We start from the raw sequence: 19,608 nt of genomic DNA on the forward strand, positions 1-19,608 counted from the left end.
GATGGGAGCTCCCTTCCACATCATGAAGTTCTCCCATTGTATTGAAGCATAGCGTTTGTTCTGTCTGGATTCTATTCCTTCCTTTGGAGGTGTGAATGATTTTTAATGTCTTCTTGTTTTATATTCCTTATTATTTCTTCTCTCTTCTCCCTTGACCCTAAAATATTGTCAATATTGACCTGCTAAATATATTCTCTAAGGAATAGTTTATGTATATATTAGGCTTTTTCTATTTCCATCTTGATCAGTGTCTCCCTGATAGTTTCTCATCACCCTGACCTTAAATTCTGGGGCCAGAGTTAAATCTATTACACCCGCAATAAGTTGAACCAGTTGAGACTGTCATACCACATGCTTAGGGAGCTTTGTCCAAAACGCACTGTGGACTCATAAAATTATATACTCTCACTTTCAAAGAATTTAAAAATGGCCCCAGGAACATTCTGGGATCTATTTATCACATTTCAATTAGTTCTTTCATCTTGTTGTTTTTTTCTTTTGAAATGTTTGCTTATTGTATAATATACACTCTCCACATATTAAATAATATTAAGATTCCAAAGGAAATCTAATCAGGGATACTAGTTGCCATGGTGATCTGGAGTAATATATGTTTTCTTCTTTTTTAGTGTCGTGCTACAAGACATGCAGGTACACAGGTACTAGAATTACAAAAACAAATAGCTGTGTTACAGATCTCTGCAGGTAATTAGTAAAAATATGTAGGTGTGCACGAATTTCACTGTTCAGCAATGAAATTTAAAGTTTTAAAATATAGCAAAGAAAATCAGTCGTGCCATGACTACATTACTAAGAAAAAATTGTTGAGATTTGTAAATGATGAGAAAATGTTGCTCCTTTAATTGCTTACACAGTATTATTTACTTTTATGTAATTACCTTTTATAGACAATGCCACATGCTTTGTCCACACAATTCCAAAACATCTGGATGAAAAGTGGAAAGTATAGTAACAAACCAGATGGTTTGTAAATACAAGGCCAAACATCCAGATGGCATCAAGAAAGCAAAGCATGCGGATGACGAATACCAAGTCTTTCATTCAGACATCAGGGTATCATACAGATGTAGTATCAATAAACCTTTTAGGGAAGATGAAGAATGTGAAACCAGTTAGAGGTCAAAAAGGAAGAGGGAAAATACAAAAAGTGCACAGTTTACATTAAATCAATTTTAGCTTTTAGCAAAAGTAATTTCTAATTGGTTGATTTAAAATGGAACAGAGAGAATTAAGCATAAAAAGGAGTCAGCTTATTAGATTCACTTTTTAATTGTAATAACCTTTATTGGTTGTTTGATTTGAGAGAGTTTTCAATACAGCTCACGTGTGCAATAAATGGGCTCAATTAAAAAGTGCATTTGATTCTGATTAAAAGTTGCTTGATCTTTATTATTTCAATACACTGCTGTCCAGAATTGCATCCAGCATGGTGCATTCAATAAACAGATTTCTTTGCTATCTCTGAATAATTAACTTTATCTTTGTCACAAGGACCAAAAAAAATGAAAGCAGCATGGACGTTACTTATTTATTCTTAGCATGAGAATCTTATTATTGGTAACCCCTTTCTTGGTGTCATATAGACATTATGTGAAGCTATTTCTGACAGAAGATCTCATAGTTTCAACATGACCTTTTTTTTTCTGAAACCCTGAAGGAAATGTAAGAGAGATGGTCAACATCAGTCTGAATAAATATTGTTTAAATAACTATTTACAGCATATGCATTCTCTCTCGAACACTGAGCTAGCTAAAGTATAGAACAAGCCTTTCACTTTTCCAAAAGTTTCTGTAGTAGGAGAACTTGTTTATTCCAAAGACTCCTGTTTTCATCAAGGTGACCCCCTTTGCAGGATTCCAATTGCTGCTGAAAGTGCTGAATATTTCTGGAACTCTTTTATTGCAATTAGCTTTAGTGCTTTATAAATTGTATGAGAAATCAGTCCCATGGTTTTATAATTGTTATAAATTTAACTGTGCCCCCCCCAAAAAAAAAGATATGTTGAAATCCAAACTCCCAGTACCTCAGAATGTAGCCTTATTTGGAAACTGGTTTGCTGCAGATGCAATTAGTTTAAGTAAGGTGAGGCAATACCATAGATTAGAGCCCTAATCCAAGATGACTAGTGTCCCTATGAGAAGAGGGCTATAGAAGAAAGAGTAACCCCAGGAAAATGCCCTGTGGAAATGCAGGATTGGAGTGATTGACGTACCAGCCCAGGAATGCTAAGGATTGCCAGCAACTCACCAGAAGTCAGAAAGAGGCCAGGGAGAGTTTCCCTACAGATTCGGAGACAGCGTGCTCTGTCAGAACCTTGATCTCATACTTCATACTTCCTGAGCGATGGAACAATACACCTCAATTGTTTAAAGCCACCTAGTTTGGGGTACTTTGATGGTGAAGCCCAAGGAAATGAATACAGTAATTAAATCTACAATTTGATTGTTACTAGGATTCATCATTTTATTTGCTTCCTTAATTTTGGTCCTACAAGATTTCTACCTTATTAACAAAATCAAAATCACCTATAACATTTGAAATCAAAATCAACCCTAGAAGCTAAAGGTGATTCCAGAACATTAATTCCAAAAATTAAACATAATTTTAAAAGGTAATAGGTTATTACCTTTTCTAAACTGAAAAACTGTCCAAACTCCTGAGGGAAAAATTGGATATAAATGAAATGTATATGCAAGCTCAGGTTGTATACTTGATTTCCAGTAATTATACTGAGACCTCTAATCTGATTTCATTAGATTGCTTAAAATAAATAAGCAGTTTTTGTCAGGAGCTTAAATCTTAAAATTATGGCCTTTCTGTCTAAAAAAAAAAAAAACAACATCTTTCTACTATGTATCCTGTATGATGGTAGGACCTGTGAGGAAAGTAAAAATTCAAATGATTCTTCTCTTCAATCCCCTGATTTAACTGGATTTTCATGCCTGTAGAGTAGGAGTATCCTATCATTTTCAAGAGAATGCATCAGATGCTGAATCCCCTCCTTTCCAGCTTCTGAGAATTGTCTGCCAGGGCTTTGACAATTTCTCTTCCTTCCTGCACGTTGGGACACCCAAGTGTAATTCTAGACTTCCTACCACTAATCATTGGCCAAAACTGTGGATGATCGGATCTTCAATACAATTGCAATTCAGCTTCTTCTGCCAGGAATACTCCCTTCCACTCATTTCCCCAGGCCTCAGCTCCATTCTTTCAGTTCTGTCTTGCAGAAAGTGTGCAGGGAGACAAAAGCGTAATATCTCCACACGTGTAGGCACCTCCATTCTAGCATAGGTGCCCAAATGGGACATATCAGCATTCTGTTTAGCTGGTGCTAGGCAAAAGCTTATGTTTTTTAGAACTTTATTGCATAATTATTAGAAAATGAAGATTCTTTGCAAAGACAGTCATCTAGAGGGATATTTCAAGAAAATAATCACCTAGAACTATTTTCTGCATGTTCTATGTTCCACTTCTCCTCCTCTACTGTCATAACACTTTACTTACTAATTTCTACCCCTCAGTTACTTAGAGATGGTAGAAAATTTATCTCTTCAATAATGAATGCAGTGCAATATATGTACAAAAGAGTAATATAATACATATAAGCCAATCCAATTATGCAATAAAAAACTATACATTATTATCATTTAGAACAACAAATGATGGTGCATATTCCGTGATAATTATGTACCAAATGTTTTGTTATTTACCAGGTACTCTAAGGGAAAATCCCTACAGTCAGGAGATCACACCTTAGGGAAGGACGGTTAAGCAGTTACAAAGCAAGTTGGCAAGTCAATAAGATGGATGCAAAGGTATCTTAGATAGAGGCAGAGAAGAAAGAAATTTCTACAGCAGCTTGAAAGGAAAAGGTAAAAATTAATTAGCTAGAGTAGAGTATAAGGAAAGTATGTCTAACATGGATGAACAGTCATGTGGAAAAGCACTGGAAGAGAACCAAGAGTTGGCCTATTCCTACTTTATGTATTAGTTTATCATGCATCGACTCCACTCATTTTATAAGAACTTGTCATCACATGATAAGTCACAATCAATGTCAAAGAAGCATACAGTATCGACCCTGCCACAGTTTATTTTGAATAAAAATGTAGTCATGAAGGTGAGAAATAGAAATTAAAAGCACTCAGAGACTTTAGTAGAGTCAACATGAAGGAGATGGTGCCTGATGCAGGCAGGATTAATAATTTCTGAGTTGGGTAGAGGAAGAAGTGCATTTCTGGCAACAGAAAGGACATTCATGAAAGCTCTGAAATGTTGGGGAGAGAAGACAGAGATGCTTGCTTTTTTACCCATTGATATATTTCTACTCAGGATTAAGGAGAGACAAAAGCTTATTGGTTGAATGGTGAATGAAGCAATAAATAGGGTCTATGACTGGGTTGAATAATATAGAGCAAAGAAAAATAGGTCTAACTAGAAATGTTGGTCCTCTATGCACAGTTTTAGTAAAAAAATGGGTTGAAATAAAGGGAGAAGAGAAACAAGCTAGTAAGTTAAGGATCATTCTATCTAGATAAACTTGAATGGTGAAGCCAATGTGACAAATATCTTGGAACAAGCTGACACTACAGAAGGTGGAGATGAGGGCCTTATCTTCTGGAGACAAATTAGGTGGCAGCTGAATTTGAGGATGATGTGGACCCCTGATATGTTGCAAACTAGGGGATGTCTGTCATAGAAAATAATCTGGTGTAAGAAAAATGGAGCTGATCTTGCCTCTGTCGGGGTATTTTCTGTTGGTGTATGTGAGTTAGGGCTAGAATATAAATATGCTATCTGCAGAAGAAGCTATGAACTTGAGCAGTATGGTAGTGTTAGAACCCAAGTGCAAGCAAGGCCCAGTATTAAGGAGAGCCCATTTTTTCCTCTTTGGGCTAAAGATCCATTGATAGTTTGACCCCCGAGGATCACAAACTCTGAGAGCCCTGAGAACCTTCAAGGTGTGCTCAGTGTAATTCTCAAAATAGGTAGGCATAGTGGGGATTCCTTGAATGGTCATATGTGTGAGCTAAAGCAGTAAAGGAAGATCATGGTAAACAGCCCATGAATGGGAATGATTTAGATACAGTAAGTTTAGGACGCACATCTTTGAGGACATCCAGGAATATGTTTGTAGGAGGCATGATTTTGTAGGAAGATTCCTGTTTTTATGGTGGTGAGGTAGCAGCTCAGAAGTAGAGTCTAAAAAGTATTGTTAATATGATTATATATAGAAGCAGTAGAAGTGAAATACTCAGGTTATATACTTGACTATTCAAAGAAGACTGTAAAGCATACATGGTTAAAAAAATACAAGGATGTAGAGTTTGACTTAGCCTACAGCAATCATAGAAACCATAAACATGAAGGTAAATATTTAAACTGAGCTTTAGAAGATATGAAAAATGTAATATCCAACATTTGCTATATGGACATATAACAGAGATCAAGTGTCAAAAGAACAAGACATTTGGGGATCTATAATTTTGCACTTATATAATTTTATTGATAATATGTTTATTGATATGATAGAAAGTATTAATGTGGAGAGATATTACATTTCATCATTCATTCACTCATCCATTGATTCATCTGAGCCACATTTATTGATCAGCCTACTAAGTGTAAGACCTATAAGTTATATAAGTGACATAAAGGTATATAAATTTAGAACTAGTAATACACTCAACCAGATATTTACTCACCAGAACTATAATAAAAGTATTAATTGTCAGTAGAATATAAGATTGACATAAAGAAAGGAAACCAGTGTTGAGGATACCAAGTTCAAAAGCCATTGTTCTAATTATAGAAGAGAGGCTAGAGAAACAGCATTGAAAATGGAGAGTAGCGGGTGGAGGAAATACATTTGACAGTTGGATTAGAGACTGATTTTCTAAATCAGCGATTTCAACCTTTCTCATCTCATGGCACATATAAACTAATTACTAAAATCTGTGCCTTATTTTTTGCCAATCTGACAAAAATAGGTATAATTTCAAATCATTCATACCAGATGGCTATTGTTATGTTGGCTGTTGTTATTTTTTTATTTTATAATATAAGGGAAAAGAGGTCAGTGCACCTTACTAAATAGGTATTGCATGTTTCAAAAATTCTTGCAACAAACTGGTTGGAAAACACTGTTCTAAATCTTAGCAATTCTTTAGGTGTGCAGAAAAAATAAAGAGTGTTGATTCTACGGTTTCAAGCCAAAGAAAAATGGGAACACAAAAGTGTACCAAGTATGCAATACAGGCAGAAGGGATTGCTTCAGGTATAGTAGAGGGGAATAAGTTTAATTGTGGAGGGTCCAAGTTCAAGGTCCAATGTTCATAAGAAACTGTGAATTAGAAATAATCAAATTATAACCAATAATTAATCATTGGTATGGGGACCTGTAATATATAACTAGATAGTGAAACTGTGATAAAGAATGAGTTCCTGAAGACAAAAATTATGTATTTATCATTAAACAGAATGAAGTAAAAAATACATCAGACTCAATCTATCATTTCCATCTATTAAAACCAATAAATGCTCAATTATAGAGTGTGAATTAAAATTATTATATTTAGCCCTGGCTGGTGTAGCTCAGTGGAGTGAGGGTGGGCCTGAGAACCAGACAATTGCAGTTCAATTCCCAGTCAGGGCACATGCCTCGGTTGCAGGCCAGTTCCCTGCAGGGGACACACCAGAAGCAACCATACATTGATATTTCTCTCCCTCTCTCTTTCCCTTCCCCTCTAAAGAGAAATAAATGAATAATCTTTTAAAAATTATTATATTTAGTTTACCTCCATGAAATAAAATCACTTCTTATTTTTACCTTAGTTGAGTTCATATTTAATAATTTTTACTCACCTTAATAATTCTTCTTCTTTAAAGAAAATGTGTTAAGGTTCAATCACCTAAAGCATTCTTTAATTAATTTTTCTATATAAATTTTTTATAAAAAGTATTCAGATTGTAAATATTATAGAACAGTGCCCTGGTATATACTATAACCATATGGTAAATAATTTAAAACTGAAGCCTTGAAAAAATGAAAAGAAATCTTGTTTCAATAACTCTCAGAAAAATTATGGAGATTTAGAAACATAGAATTCTACAACGCCAAAATCTTTTGATCTCAGTTGGCTGTCTAGTTAATGTAACACCTAAGCAACTAACTCTGTGTTCTCTTATGTAAGTCACATTGGCAGTCTGAAATGTACTATTTCCCTGTGCACTTAACCAAGTTCAATGAGATGAATCATCGGAAAGCACTCTACTCTCTGATTTGTGTGAATTCATTAAAGTAATACTAAACTGTATTTAGAAAAAGCATAAAGAAAACCTTAGAATTTTTATAGATAATTGGGATTAAGTCAAAGTTCAATGTTTCATAGAATCACAACTTATTTAGGACTCTAACCTCCCTAAAAGACATTTGAGAAAGAGTAATAGATGCTTTTCTTAATATATAGAATTTCCTTGTTCTAAAATATTAGACACAAAATTTTAGCATTATTTATTTTTATATATCATCCATCTATTAAAACTTACAGTTGAAAAAACTTTAATGTTCTTTTTAATTCAAAGAAGACTATGAAACATAAAAAGGGCAAAAGGTATCAGAGTAGTTTTTTTTTAATTTAAATACCCATAATGATGAGCAGAATATAAAGACTTGAAAAGTATAATTAGGTCAAATGTCAAATTCTATTATATGTTAGAATAATGTGACTTTGTAATGGAGTTCACAATGAGCTCCTTTGTTTTCAAAAATTGGGATGAATCCTTCCTGTATTCAGCTAAAAACTTAGGTGACCTTTTTTGGTGTATGTGTGGGCATATTTTTCTATGTTTATATGTCTTACCTAGTTATTAACTTATTAGCAAAACTTTAGCTTATATTTTTGTATAAAGGTCAATAATTGATTCATTTTTTAAAATAAATGTAACTGATTTGCTTAGTATAGATCCTTTTGTTCATTGAACATTATACAGTAGCATGGTATCAGAACAAACATACTGAAACTTTTATGATTTTTTAACCCTAAATAGAGGAGAGAGAAGGCATAATAATAAAAGTTATTCTATACAATCTAATTTTCAGAATTTTTAAATATCATATACTGACTTGATAGAGAAATGTTTTTAGTGTCAGAGGAAAAAACATACAACTTCATTTATAGAGCTGTAATCCTAAGCAAATGGTACTATTTGGAATAGCCATAACTGTCAGGGCAAGACCAAAATGTTTAGACTGTAATGGGAAATGCTAATACAGTAACGTAGAATGACTAGGCACAGGAAATAGTTGTTACTTTTAAAAGCAACTCAGAAAATAAAAATAAAATCTAAGTGAGCTTTGTATGCTAAGATCAACGTTACTCAAGATTTTCCTTCCTTGAAATTCTGTGTGTATTTTGGCTAGAAAGGAGAAAAAGAGAACTGTCAATTCCAATAATTGGTGCTGTTCTTTCAGTGATTGGAACTACAGAACTGGGAAATCAACAAAATTGCATTGCACATGCCAGTCTGACACCACACGGAGATTGATTGTGCACCTGTGGATTACCCAGACTCTGAGCTTCTTTCTGTCCCTTACCCTATTTTTTCACTTGCTACTCTTCTGGGCGGTAGGTCTGGGGACAAGGAGGAGGGTTGGAAAAATTTGGTCAATCATTTGGTAGCAATTCTGGTAAAAATATTTGGTGAAATCCAGAACTTCATCAGATTGTAATTGCAAATGTCAGATGAGGGGCATTTAATCATTGGCTGTGTCAGTAGAGGCCTGAAAACCCCAGTTATGACTCAGCAGGCGTGCCCTGGGGGCAGAGGGATGAGCACCTGCTGTGAACAATAATCCTGTTGACCCACTGACGAAAGGTGTTATTCAGAACACTGAGACTCGTATTTTTTATAAAGTTACATTATGGAAAAATAACAAGGTCCATTGTTCATTTTATATTCCTGAATGAGGACCTGACACATGGTAGATATTAAATTAATATCTGTTATGTTAGTAAATTAATCACTGCAATTGAATAGTTTTTAATTGTATTCTTTTTAAATGATACATAAACAAGTACAAGAACTGTAATTCATAATTCAGTAAGGAGTATCTTCCCTCAGAAGATCTTACAGACATTTTCCTGGGAGATCTGAGATATAACAGAGTAAAGACAGGGTCCACAGAAATAAGTCATGCTTGAGTGTGGTTGGTAGACTAATGATATGATTGCAATAATTCAGAGTCTTAATTTGAGCACTTCACCAAACATATGTGGCATGCTTGGGTGTGATATTTTATGTTACAAAGTTACATGCTTATGATTTTGTAATAGAAAGGGACATTTTTTGTGCCATGCCCTGAATTATGTGTTGATGGTAAGCAAAGTATCTCAGCATACAGCAAATGTAGAATCCCAAATCAATACATTTTCAGAGAGAATAGGAACATAAGCAAGGAGGGTGACCCTGAACACAAGAGGCAGTGAGGTAATTTGAGGTAGAGAGAGTCAAATATGAAGATCCAGGGAAGAAAATCTGGAATAGACAGGAAAGTTTTGACAGCAGGTTTTAATCAATGCTGGGGACTTAAAAAGGAAGTGAACCCCACCAATACCCCTCAGAGGAAAAGGTGATGAAAAGATATGGAAAAGAAGTTTAAAATTTGGGGGTGGTTTCCCCAAAGGCATTTTACCTTGTTGGAATGAGAGGTTATATAAAAACAGAAGAGAGTTTCATGCACAGTCCCAGATGGAAGGGCATTTAGAATCCAGGAAAGCACCAACCATAGTACAGGACTCTGGGAAGGTGAGCAGAAGGACCTTGTCCACCCTCAGATAAGGTGTATGAACAGAGTTTGGAAAGAGAGGTGTATATGGCAACAGCAGCGTGGTAACCAAACTGGTGAAACAGTGTCCTCAGGCTGTGGGTAGGCAGCAGCCTATGACGGAACAGAAAGAGTATCTGTCAGAGAACTGGTCCCTGAGACTCAAGCTCAGGGCATTTGGACACATTTGGTAACCATACTGGTAAATAATAACTGGTATTGGATAAAATGTGGGTGTCCACTTCTCTACCACCACCTCACCCCAGTTACTTAAGCTGGTATCCTTCTGGGAAAACAAAGAACTGTGTACAGTTGTGGTTTACACCTTGAGGCATTAGATTTCATCATAACCCTGACAGGTACTTGGTCAGGTTTGTTCCCATCATTGTGTTGCCTAAATCTTACAGAAGATCTATATCCAATGAGATGGCCAAGGAAATCCTTTGGCCAATGTGTATGTCTGGCTTGGAATTCCAAATATTGAATCTATCTACACTCAGTTGTTGGAAACAAAGGTGTATTTCTTTCATTTTGTCTCTTATCCAGTAATCTATACAATTTAGTATTTTAGAAATAAAGTTTCTGCTTGTATTTATGTAAAATTACACACTGAAAACAACTTATAAGGAAAAAATAGAATTCTCAAAATTATTTCTACCAAGACATCCATACTAAGGTGTTTATGAATTCATAGCCACTAATGATGACTACCTTCAAAGAGGAAAAATTAAAATACCTTTATGATATTAAATATGTAGAAGACATACAATGCTAGAATGAAGTCTAAAAAATTATTTAGTTTTTCTTCTAGCTTTGCCACATTAAAAGCATCCCCAGTGAGCTTCTGATCAAGATGGCAGTGTAGGCAGACATAGCTCAACTCTTTGAACAACCACATCAAAATTTAACTGAAACATAGGCCAACTATCACTAAGAACTGTCAGAAATCATGTTGAATGCAAGTCTGACAACTACAAAATTAAAGAAACCACATCCATCCAGACTGGTAAGAAGGGAACAGGCATTGAACAGGCTGGTCCCACACTCCTACATGGTGGGTAAAAATTCAGGAGCAATATCTTGGGAATGAGGAGTCCCAGCCCAACATCAGGACCCCAGCCCAGGATTCCAAGGCCAGAAATTTAAGTCCCCACAACTTCTGGCTGGAAAAACCAGCAGGGATTGAGTCAGTGGAAGAAATGGCTGGAACCCCAAGCAGTTCCTCTTAAAGAACCCACACATGGACTCACCCACTTACTCTGAGCTTTAGCACTGGGGTACCAGCTTGAAAGGCAACAGTGGCATATAGGGAGAAACTGAAGTGTCTGGCATTGAGGTGAGCAGAGGTCATTGTCCCTTTTCTTAACCCTCCTCAGAGAGAGCCACAGACACCATAAGCTGCTGCCATATCTGGGACTCCATCAACCTGGCTCACACTGTTTGACCCACCTTGAAGATCCCCAGTGACTCCACCCCACCCAACTTATGGGCCAACCCAAGCTTTTCCCAAATGATTGGCTAGCTGGTTTTGGCTCATACTGCACAACTTCCTAAATCCTCTCAAACAAATAGCTGGCCTCAGTGAGCCCCAGGCCCAGCACCAGCAGCAGCCAGCTTAGATTCACAGCTTGGTTTCACCCAGGAATTGCCAAGCCCAACACAAGTAGCACCCGTCTCAGATTGCTTTATAGCTCAAGCAGGGTGGATCTAGGCAAAACACAGATGGGGGCTGACCTTGGCCTGCATCACCTGAGAAACTCCAAGGCCAGCACACCCCATGGTCCGCTACAGAATGTGTCAAAGCACCACCACCCTGCTCCTGAACAGCTGATCCTCCATGGAGGGCAGAGGTTGGTGGTCAGTGGTCACAGCCAATCCTTGCAGCTGAGTGGCCTGGGTAAATCCCTCCCATTGATCTGCCAACAGCAACAAAGCCTCAACTGCAAGAGGAGGGTGCACACAGCCCACACGAAAGGTGCACATTGAGTACTCAGATTGGGTGATAGGGGAGGCTGTGCCGTGGATCCTACAGGATACCTACTACATTAGGCAACACTAACAAAACATGGAACCAAAAAACAATGAAAAATACTTCTTCAATTTGTGAAGGAAATAGACATGCAAGTTCAGGAAATACAGAGTGTCCCAAGTAAGATGGATGCAAAGAGGCCCACCCCACGACACATCATAATTAAAATGCCAAAGTTTAAAGATAAAGAGAGAATCTTAAAAGCAGCTAGCTACCTACCAGGGAGTTCCCATAAGACTGTCAGCTGATTTCTCAGAAGAAACTTTGCAGGTTAGAAGGGTTTGGCAAGAAATGTTCAAAGTAATGAAAAGCAGGAATTTACAGACAGGATTGCTCTACCCAGAAAAGCTATCATTTAGAATTGAAGGGCAGATAAAGAACTTCCCAGACAATAAAAATCTAAAGGAGTTCATCACCACCCAATCATTATTATATGAAATGTTAAAGGGACTTATATAAGAAAAAAGAAGATCAAAACTATGAACAATTAAATGGCAAAAACACATATCTACCAACTGAATCTAAAAAACGAACTAAGCAAACAAGAGGAAAAGAGACAGAATCATGAACATAGAGAGTGTTTGATGGTTGCCAGATGGGAGGAGCAGTGGGGAAATCGGTGAAGAAGTGAGGAGATTAAGAAGTACAAATAAGCAGTTGCAGAATAGCAATGGGGATGTAAAGTACAATATAGGAAATATAGTAAACAAAAAACTTATGTGCATGACCTGTGGACATGAACAAGGTATGGGATTGACTGAGGGACTGGGGGTACTGAGTGGAGGGAGGCAAGGGAGGTAAAATCGGGACAACTGTAACAGCATAGTCAATAAAACCTAATTTTAAAAAAATAAAGTCATTCCCAACAGGTGCTGATATAGCATATGTTCCACTACCTCTAGAGAAAGTGTTTTAAAGCTTCTCCAGGCTCATCTGTATAATGTGCTACAACCCTCTTCCTTCCTCCCTTTGCACAATTCTAAACACTTCATTCCATAGATTGTCCTTCCGTTTCATAACATTTACAGCCATAAGTGTATTTTATAGTACATAAGGCACCATTACTCAGTTATTAATTTGCTGGATTCTACACATTATTTATCATTATTCCCATTTTAAATGTAAAAGTAAGAAGGTTCAGTGATTTTTCCACAATCCCATGGGTATTAAAGGGAAGAGCAGGAGTCCAGTTGAGATCCTCGTTTCAGAAATTCCATGGTCTTTTCTATAATAAACTTTCCCTGCTTCTCTGTGGAAAGAGATCACAATTTATAGTATGACTTCAATGATCATGGGGCTTGGGTTTACATTAAATAGAAAGGCAGACGCAGGAACTTAGCCTGCCAAAATCAGAAGCATCCACCACCCATTATTTAAGACACAAATGCAGGAATAAGTAGGAAAGTTCCTAAATCTCCTGCAACAGAGCCAATTTGCAACACACCTGATTCTCCCTTTAGTCACTCAATCCATGCTCTCTGCCTCTATTTGCTGCAAATATACAAGTTCAGTGGTTGAGCTCTTACCTGTCCGTTATGCTTCCTGTGTTAGGTTAATAATCCCCTGGGTCTAATTTCTTGTCCAATAGATCTAATTTCTTGGTCATTTGTAACTTTCTTTTTTTAAGGCAGCATTGCCACCATTTATTTTTTTAGTATGTACTTTTTATTATATTTTCCTTTACCATTTAGTCCCCTTCTACCCTCCTCCCACCAGCAATTGCCGCACTGTGCTTTTTGTTTTTGTTTTTGTTTTCAGATCTCTTATGACTGTAGAATCCTAAGGCAGATATGGTTCAAATAAAATCCGAGCAGGTTGGGCTCTAAACATATGGCTCATTTCCAGAATATTGTGTTAGGTTCAAGGCTTTTGGTGGTCAGGTTGGTCATTGAGACCTATTTCTACTATGTCTGCCATTTGATAAAATAATAAACATTTATTATTTTTAATAAAATTCTGACTAAAAGTTGTTGCTGCTAATATTAAAGAAGATATAAAATAAATGCTGAATGCATACTTATGTACAAACATGCCCACAGTAAACACTAGGCTGAATGCCAGAGAAAAGCTAAAACTTATCTATCAGGAGGCATCAGAAGCACAGACTGAATGGTAAGAGGCAGGTTGTGGTGGGGTAATTTAGTGGGAAGAAATGATAACAATATATATAGCAATCATTCAGCTCTCAGACTTGTGAAGCAATTTAACAGAAAGCCCTGTATGGTAGCTCTGCTGGCTTCATTCTGCTTGAACTACCATAGCAGGAGCCAGAGCAAGCACTCCGAACCCAATCAGAGACCCAGCAGCTGTTACAACATCCAAAGCAAGCCCAAGATCTGATAGTCATACTGGGACACATGGAATGAAATACTCTATAAGAATGAACCCTTTTGTCTTCAACATCTGTACTTCCACATGGTTAGTATAAATGGCACATTTCTTCATCAGAATTAGATGTTCCTAATAAGATGCATTTTTTAATTTAATAGTAAACTTCCAATCTATTTAACTACAAATTGATGTTGATAGTTGAAAGCAGCTTCTGATATTCTAATATTACTCTAACTATACTTACAAGTAAATTACAATCGTGGTAATTGAAAATGAAAGATATTCTAATCATTTCACAGCTTATATTTAAGTCTTTTATCCACCTTGAATTTATTTTGGTGTATGGTGTAAGTTGGTGCTCGAGTTTCATTTTTTTGCACATAGCTGTCCAGTTCTCCCAACACCATTTGTTGAAAAAACTGTCTTTACTACATTTTATGTTACTGCCCCTTTCTTGAATATTAATTGACTATAGAGATTTGGGATTATTTCTGGGCTCTCTGTTCTATTCCATTGGTCTATGTGCCTGTTTTTGAGCCCGTACCAGGCTGTTTTGATTACAATGGCCTTGTAATACAGTTTGATATCAGGTATTGTGATCCCTTCTACTTTGTTCTTCTTTCTCAAAATTGTGGCTGCTATTAAGGGTCTTTTCTGGTTCCATATAAATTTTTGACGCGTTTGTTCTATGTCTACGGAATATGCCATTGGCACTTTAATAGGTTTTGCATTNTGATATTCTAATATTACTCTAACTATACTTACAAGTAAATTACAATCGTGGTAATTGAAAATGAAAGATATTCTAATCATTTCACAGCTTATATTTAAGTCTTTTATCCACCTTGAATTTATTTTGGTGTATGGTGTAAGTTGGTGCTCCAGTTTCATTTTTTTTTTGCATGTAGCTGTCCAGTTCTCCCAGCACCATTTGTTGAAGAGGCTTTTTTTACTCCATTTTATGTTACTGCCCCCTTTCTTGAATATTAATTGACTATAGAGATTTGGGTTTATTTTTGGGCTCTGTGTTCTATTCCATTGGTCTATGTTTTTATGCCAGTACCAGGCTGTTTTGATTACAGTGGCCTTGCACCCCTGATGTTCATAGCAGCACAATTTACAATAGCCAAGAGTAGAAAGCAACCTAAATGCCCATCGGTAAATGACTGGATCAAAAAACTATGGTACATTTACACAATGGACTTCTATGCTGCAGAAAGGAAGAAGGAGCTCCTACCCTTTGCAACAGCATGGATGGAACTGGAAAGCATGATGCTGAGCGAAATAAGCCAGGTGGTGAAAGACAAATACCATATAATATCACCATTAACAGGAATCTAAACAACAAAACAAACAAGCAAGCAAAATACGACCAATGACACTCAAATATGGAACAGGCTGACAGGGTCCAGAGGGGAGAGGGGAGAGAATCATAGGGGAAAAGGGGATGGACTCACATGAACAAGTATAAAGGACACATGGACAATAACTAAGGTGGGGAGCGGAAATGGGAAGGAGGTGGGGAGCACTGGGGGGGGGGCAGGGCTGGGAATATAAGACAGAAAACTGTACTTGAACAAGAATTAAATTTTTAAAAAGAAAGAAAAAAAGAAAGATATTTTAATCAATTGATTCTTATAAGTAATGAATTAATTGCAAATTCCCAGAAATCTCCTGTGCACACCAATTATGTTAAATGCCACCAAAGAACAAGCAATATCTATGCTGGGACTCCTATATTGTTTTAAAATGTTTTCCTTATAATTATAGTAGCAACCTAGAAGTGAGATATTGACTGAAGGTTAATGACTGGCAAGGAAAGTATATCTGGCATTAACCCCAAATAAATCCCCTATACTTCCATAATTAATTAAAAAATATCACCAACATGTATAGACTATAAATAAAACTTTCAATGATTTCTGGGTCAATGCTTGTTCCTCTCTTGAATATTACCAACTTTCTTAATTATCTGAAAAAGATGTCAAAGACAAATTATGAAATGATGTGAATAAAATGTCCTACAAATATGAGAAATACCAGTGGCATACTGTATTGTCAATATTCTTCCAAAACAATGTATACGGAAATAGTCAAGGCAAAATGCTAAAGCAACTACCCAACTGAGAAACAAGTTAGTAAACTGGAAAATAGTTCTGATGAAATCACTAAGAACAAAGCACCATAAATATAAAATAATATAAAATATAAAAGGTGAATCAAGACAAATGTAGGATAGAAGAAATGAGAAAATATAATACAAGTCTGAGAGAATGTATAGAGGGAAAGAACAGAGAAAAGTTGATATTCAATAAGAAAATAGCTGAGAATATTCTAGTAGTGATTGCTGAAAAGTAAGACTGAAAATTTAAAGGAGAAAACTTAGTCTGAGAGTGTAAATACCAACAAGTCCACACCTAAAGACCTCTTGTGAAGTTAGAGAACACAGACAAAGAAAGACTATCTGAGGTCACTAAAGGAACGCCACATCAGCTACACAGATATAACATGTAGAACAATAGTGTACTTTTAAACAACAATAAAGTTTCAGAAGACAATGGAAATATCTTTAATATTTTGAAGTACTAAAGACAAACCTCAACCCTAAGCTCAGATAAAGTGTAACAAAGATAAAATAGATTAATTTTAAAACATAAAAGAAAAGCTATTTTACTAAGCACATATTCTCTTGGGAAGAACAGCAAAAGAAGGAAGTAATGAACAAGAATAAAATAAAAACCAGAGAAAAGAAATCAAATACCTGAAACAATATTGAACAAACAGATAAATATATTTCTAAGTGAAATAAGTTACCAAGTATAAAAACTGCACAATCTGCACTTAAGAAAATATTGTGGTAAGAACACTTTACATGAGGTCCTATCCTTTAAAAATGTTTAAATGAACAAAACTTTATTGTTAACTATAGCTACAATATTATACAGAAGGTCTCTGAAATTTATTTATCTCGTACAGCTGCACCCTGCAAAATAGCACCCCGCACCCAGGTGCTGGAGGCTACCACTCTACTCCGTTTCATGACTTCGGCTGCTTCAGATACCTTGTATAAGCGTAATCATGCAAACAGTTGTTGTACAGTGATAGGCTTATTTACTCAGCATAATGCCTTCGAGGTTTATCCATGTTGCAACACTTAACTGGATTTCTTTTTTAAATTTTTTTAGGCTGAATGATATTTCATTGCACATATTATCTATACCATATTTTCTTTATCCATTCCTCTAGTGGTAAACACCTGGATTGCTTTCATTTCCTGACTATAGCCAAGAGTGCTGCTATGCACATGGGGTACAAATACCTCTTCAAGACCCTCCTTTCAATTCTTTTGTGTATATACCAGAAGTGGGACTGCTGGGTCATAAGTCAGTTTACTTTTAACTTTTGAGGAACCTCTGTATTGTTTCCATAGCAGTGGCACTGTTTTACGTTCCTTGCAACAGTGGACAGTGTACCAATTTCCCTACAACCTCAGCAACACAAACATTTTATTTTTATAATAGCCATTGTCATAGGTGGGTTGTGGTATCTCGCGGTGGTTTTCATTTGCATTTCCTTGTAGGCTACTTTTGTATGTCTTCTTTGCAGAAATGTGTACTCAAATATTTTGTCCAGTTTTAAAATTGAGTTCTTTGGAAGGAGGTTGGCTTGAATTATAAAAGTCCTTTACATATTTTGGATATTAATCTCTTATTAGATATATGGTTTGCAAATATTCTATCCAATTTCCTAGCTTGTCATTCACTCTGTGGATTGTTTTCTTTGCCATGAAAATGCTTTTTTAGTTTGATCGAAAAGTTTCAAAATAAGCTATAAAGAAACCCTAATGGAAATGAAGGATGGATCATGATTTTAGAGGTAACATTCTAAGGCTCATATGTAGTTCATATATGACAGAGATAAAACTACTGAAAAAATAAAAATAAAAAAACTTTTAGCCCTGGCTGGTGTAGCTCAGTGGATTGAGCGTGGGACTGTGAATCACATGATCACAGTTCAATTCCCAGTCAAGGCACATGCCTGGGTTTCAGGCCAGTTCCCAGCAGGGGACTCACAAGAAGCAACCATACATTGATATTTCTCTCCTTCTCTCCTTCCCTTCCTCTCTAAAGATAGATAAATAAAATCTTAAAGAAAAAAGTTTAAAAAAGTAAAGAGAAAAATGAGCAATAAAAATATGATTATTCATTCCAACAAATGGAAAATGAGAAATAACAAAGAAAGCAAAATATAATAATATTAACAATAATATTAATAATTAACAATAATATTAATAATACAATAATATTACAATCACAATGGATTAATGAACTAAAGGATGGTAGGGGGTGCTTGTGGAACACACCTGTGCAGTGTTACAGGCCATCAAAGGCCGAGGATTGATTTGTCCCGTGGTAGCTGAAATAAGCAACTATTGCTAATGGTCAAAACGTCTAGGGACATCAATGGTGGCTCATCATTAGGAATAAATTTTTTGACATTTGAGATTTTCTAAAATGAAAACTCCCTACTAATGGAAATTTTTTAAGTCCAGACTGAATGAATACTTAGGGTAGTTGTGGATTTTATTTGTTGACTTTAAAGGTTTCTTTTTAATGCTACGTCTAGGTTTTTTTAGGTGCATAATAGCAAGAACTTGTAAACATAGAATATTTTTCTCAGTTTGAAGCATTCTCCAGAAAGTATTTTGAGGATTTGTTTTACTTATCATGGTATCTCAGGGCCTTAGCATAGTGTCTGACACTTAATGCATTTCAATAAACAATTCTTGAATTGAAATGAAGACTCTAGCAGATTTAATATAGTCTTAGAAAATAAAAAAGCTAAAAAGAATATATGTATAGTCTATGATAGTACAAATAGGAACAAAGTTATTAAAATTATACAATCTCATACATTGAGAAATATAAAGTATATATAGAGAGTCATAAATATTTTTTTAAAGATTTTATTTATTTATCTTCAGAGAGGAAGGAGAGAGGGAGAGAAATATCAATGTATGGTTGCCTTTCATGTGTCTCCTGCTGGGAGTTGGCCTGCAGGGAACCAGCCTGCAACCCAGGCATGTGCCCTGGCTGGGAATCGAACCGCGATCCTCTGGTTCGCAGGCCCGCGCTCAATCCACTGAGCTACACTAGCCAGGGCGAGTCATAAATATGTTGCAAAGTATATATGAAAAATAGTAACTTTACCTGCTGCATGTGGGCATAACCAACTATGACATCATAATTCTAAACCTTAAACTACTATGTGTAGACAAGTATTAGTATTTTCAAAGAAGGAATTATTAAAAATGATATTTTCCATCTCAAGAGAGTTTGATGAGAATTACATATTCTAGAGGCAACAAATATTCAGATGGACAAACATATTGAGTTTTCT

This window comes from Sturnira hondurensis, unplaced genomic scaffold, assembly GCF_014824575.4.
Source record: "Sturnira hondurensis isolate 20B ecotype Veracruz unplaced genomic scaffold, ASM1482457v3 Scaffold0025370, whole genome shotgun sequence".
Lineage (NCBI taxonomy): Eukaryota > Metazoa > Chordata > Mammalia > Chiroptera > Phyllostomidae > Sturnira > Sturnira hondurensis.